Source organism: Falco cherrug, chromosome 4 (genome assembly GCF_023634085.1).
Source record: "Falco cherrug isolate bFalChe1 chromosome 4, bFalChe1.pri, whole genome shotgun sequence".
NCBI classification, from domain to species: domain Eukaryota; kingdom Metazoa; phylum Chordata; class Aves; order Falconiformes; family Falconidae; genus Falco; species Falco cherrug.
The window spans coordinates 22587576-22592044 of NC_073700.1; the positions used below are offsets into that span (position 1 = coordinate 22587576).

The 4469-nt window shown below is 54.2% G+C and overlaps 1 long non-coding RNA gene across 1 annotated transcript; it reads left to right on the plus strand.

Annotated features, from left to right (window-relative positions):
- The first annotated feature begins 769 nt into the window (after positions 1-769).
- LOC129736097 (uncharacterized) lies at positions 770-4171 on the plus strand. The gene is made up of 2 exons (XR_008732269.1): positions 770-2917; positions 2954-4171. It is a non-coding gene; the product is annotated as an uncharacterized LOC129736097 (long non-coding RNA).
- The last annotated feature ends 298 nt before the right edge of the window (positions 4172-4469 follow it).

The following is a 4469-nucleotide window of genomic DNA, read 5'->3' on the forward strand; positions in this document are numbered from 1 at the left end:
GCACACAGGCTCCTGGGCACTGCCGAGTCCTGTCCAGATGCTTTACTTTGGGGTTGGGTTTTTTGTATTCCCTCCTCTTTTCGCTGCCCCTGGCCCCAGAAACCCAGTCCAGCAGCAGCCCGGACCCGGACGCCGGCCCTCGGGGCCCCAGCAGCCCGGACCTTGGCCCTCGGGGCCCCATGAGCCCGGACCTTGGCCCCATGAGCCCGGACCGCAGCCCCAGCAGCCTGGACCGGGCCCCGGTGGGTGCGGGCCCGGCAGCCGAGGAGGGAAGGGCGGAGAGCTGCGGCCCCCGGCACCCCCGCACCGGCCTTGCCAGCGCCGGCCGCCCCCGGGGCGGGGGAACGGGGCTGGAAAACCCCGCGGCGGCGGCGGCTGCCAGCCGCCATCGGGGGCGGGGAGCGGCAGGAAGGCCGGCGGACACGGGCAGACTGCGGCCCTGCCCGCGGGGGAGGCCCTGGCTGCCGGCCCGCCAGCGACACGCCTTGGCCGCCCGCCCGGCCCCGTGCGGCTCACCCCCGCGCCGGGACAGGGACGGGGACGGGGACGGGAGGGCGGCGCTTCGCCCGCGGCTGCCGCTGCTCCCCGGCGGGGTCGGCGGCCGCGCTCACGTTCCGCTCCGCATGGCCGGGGCCGGCCCGCCGCTCCGCCCCGCCCCGCCCCGCGCCGCCCCGCCCCGCCCCGCACGCGGCCCGGCCCGCTGGGGGCGCCCGGCCCCGCCGCCATCCCCTCAGGGGCCGGGGGGCGGGTAGCGGCGGCCGCGGCTGCGCGGGCCTGGCCCAGCTGTGTGGCGTGGGCGCGCTGGGCCTCCTGAAACCATTTAAAGCCCTCATGACAGGCTGCATGTGGCGCATACGGGCCCGAGCCGAGCTGCCCGCCTGCACGCCCGGGGGCCCCACGCGGCTGGGAAGGACTTGCCTCACCCTCCTGCTCCGCTTTTTGCAGAAACGTGTGAATTTGGCCCCTGGAGGGATGGCAGATGGCTGGGGCCTGGCAGCATTCCCCCCAGTACAATGGCATCCTGCTCTGAAACTCTGGGAAATGGGGTAAAATGGGTGTTATGTCCTTCTTCACACCTACACGTGTGTGTGTAAGGCTCCTCCACGCTGCTTCACCTGCCTGTGGGAAGCTATGGGTGAACGCCAAGGATCACTTGGCTGTCCCTTCAAAATGGGTCCTGGGATGCTTAGGAAACCTCCACCAGACTTCCCTCGCTTGCCTGCTCCGCCTAGGTGTCCTCCCGCATCGTGTCCCCACATCCATGGCTCTTGCGGTCTTTTGTCTTTTCCGCTGCATACAGCAGCTGGCACAGCGAAGCCCCCAATGATTAATGCGCAGACATGTAACACTCCCAAAAGGCCTCTTCTGTGGCTGCAAAATCTGGGACTGAAAAGTTGCTTGTGCAAAATTAATTTTGCTTATCTTTGGGCATGAATTGGCAGCCTTAGTAGATAGTCACCTCCTGCTTTTTCCACAGGAGCCCTGTCTCAATGGGTGAGGGAGTGGATGGTATTTGCTTAATGAACAGTTACTCAGTGTTCTGCTTTACCTTTGTTACTCGGCATGTGGCTTGAAGCCTTAAAAGCCCCACATGCCTCAAGCCCAGCTCTGGGGCACAGTGAGCCACGTTCTCCTGGCCTTCTGCACGGTGCGTACGGGTGCTTGTGGCTCAGCAGCACCAGGAGCTGACAGCAAGTGGTGATGGAGCGAATGGACAATGCTGCTGCACCATCATGCCTGTCGACAGAGGCAGGATGGCTTGCCAGGAGGTTTTGTGGATGCTTGCAGATGATGGAGGAGCGGTGAGAGTTGGAAGCCTTTGGATCTGGTCCAGGCTCTGAAAGGGAACTGCCAGATATTGGGCCTGGGGACATTGGAAGTCTGTCCTTCAGACTGTTCCTCTGCTTTCCCTGCTCATGGCTGCTGGTGCTAACATCCTTGCCTGGCCACTCCCAATCTCCTTTCCAGCCCTGCCACTCCCTACTAGTTTCTGAAAAATGAGTTTGTGGAAAAATGAACGGCAGTTTCTTGAAGACAAGTCCAAATTTTGTGCTCCTGGCTCTCAAACGGGGCAGCTTCCACCCTCAAAGGTCACTGAGAACACAAGGATGTTAAATGTCCTATCTTTGGTCCAGGTTCCTGGTCCAAGCCCAGACCATCTGCAGGTTGCAGAGGAGACCCTGCTGGGCCTCACGTAGATGAAATCTTTTGGGGAATTCAGCTGGGAGCATCTAGCAAACATCTACTGAGAGTGCACAAGCTGCAGCTTCTCAGGAGCGTACGTTGTCCACAGGTTGATTCCTTCATCATTAAGATGGCAAAGCTCACCCTTCCCTCCACTGCTGGATTTTTGGCTGCAGTCCCAAGGCATGGCGGCATTAGATGTTCTCACAAAAAAACGTTTTTAGAATTATTTTAGCATGGATACAAGATCCCTGCCCCCTGCTTCCTTGTTTGAAAGAACCAGTGAAGCTTTTCAAAATTATGACCAATTTAAAACAGGGGGTTTATGGTGGAAAGTGTTGGACAACCTTTGTGACAGGTGTACCAGTCCTGCCTGGAATATTCATGGAAGTAATGAGAGCAGGGCGGCGTTCTAAAGATGTGTGTGGGTTATTGAGATAAATGTCTGGAAGGAAAGTTCAATTGTGGTGCTTTCGGTGGCCTAAGAAATCTTTATGACAGACACTGTCCAAGAGACAGCACGCGTGACAGCAAGCAGCCAGTCCAGAGTCCACCAGCGAACGCTTCTGCTGACATGAGCTCTGCCTGTGTCTGTGTGCTCGCCAAGCAACTCCGGGCTGGGACCAGGCAAATGTTACAGGCAGACCAAGCTGCAGAGTTGCATTTTGATAAAATAGGTAGCCAAAAGAGGAGCAAGAGGGGCAGCTGTCCCAGCTAGGAAAGAAGTAGCAACGTTCTATCTACTCTTTGGTCATGGGTGTATTCATAGGAGGGAGGAAGGGAAAGGCAGCTGGAGGCAGAATGACACTGAAGTGCTCAACTTTTGTGAAATCTGCAGTCTGTCCTTGTGGCTTCACAAGACCCAAACTCATGAGAGTAGCAGTCTCCAAGGTTTGCAAGAAACAAGGCTACCCTGGTTCCACAGTTCACTCACCTCCTTGTCAGAAACAAAAAAAAAAAAGTATTTCATAAGAAACATGGTGCATTTGTTTAAAGCTGAGGGCTCATATTCTGCTGAAAATTGTCTTTGAGTAACCCCGCCAAAGTGAAAAATGGCTTTAATTAATCTTGGGTCTAACTACTTAATTACAACAGTGAATTATGTGGAGTTGAACATGTGTAAGAGCCAAACTGTGTAGAATTTTAGAGAAAGTAACGTGTAAGAGCCAAACTGTGTAGAATTTTAGAGAAAGTATTAACTTAAATTTCAGAGCCTAAATGTGACTAGAGGCATATAAGTAAGGGAGGACACTGAGAGGCCTTTGCTGGGTTGTGCAGGTGCAGAGGTTGCGGCGGAGCAGCAGTCCCCGGCACGTCTGGCTGTGCTAACCGGTGAGAGGTGCCTGTGCTGACGGCAGCTTCTATTGGCGAGCGCTGTGTGTTTGCTGAAGGTCTTTCTCGCAAAGCCATGGTAACAGCAGCGTGTTCCGTGTCTCCCTGGGAGATGAGGCACCCGCAGAGGCCTTTGAGCTTCACGGGAAGGGATGGATGCCTTCAGACTGCTGCCTGCAACCTCTCAGCGTCAGTGGAAGCAGTCAGTGTGCCAGGGGAAATTGTTCATAGTGAGATACCACGCCACAGTAAGCCTTGGACTTAGTATTCCCAGTATTCTGCTAAAACTCCTCTACTTAAATATACTGTGGATGTAAATTTGCGTTTCTGTCAATGATTTATGTGCTTGGGTTGGCTGTCAGCTGCTGCTGTGCAGCAACTCCCTGCACCTGGGCAGGAACCTAAGAGATGCTGCTGCAGGTCAGCCCCAGGTTGACCTGGAGGTCCATCAAGCAGGTCTGCAAATATATTGGAGTCAGAATGTGATGGAGGAGATAAATCTTTATACAACCATATGTTTTCATATAACAAGATACAGCCACCTTTTCTCTGTGTCCAGCTATGATGAATGTTCTTGTTTGGGTAAAGTGCCCTTCAAAAGTCTGTCTTGTAGCGAGTATCACATGTTTGATTAAAAATTGCATTCTCTTTCTTAAGAGCGTGGCTCGCATAGCAAAATAAATCTGACAGACAATTGGCTTGCTAATAAGTACAATTAAGCAGTATGGGGGCTTAGTTTTTTCAGAGTTTATTGGTAAAATTACAGAATATTTTATGAAGCTCGTTTCATGGTAATGAAATGATTGATAGTTTTGTAGAGGAATGCCATGGAAATCCTTCTTTTGTTTCCTGGCTCAGAAGATGTATGCCATTTTCCAGTGTGAAGGAATTTATTTGGCTCCTCTTTGTTATCTACAATTACTTATTTTATGAACCCTTCACCCCAGGGACCT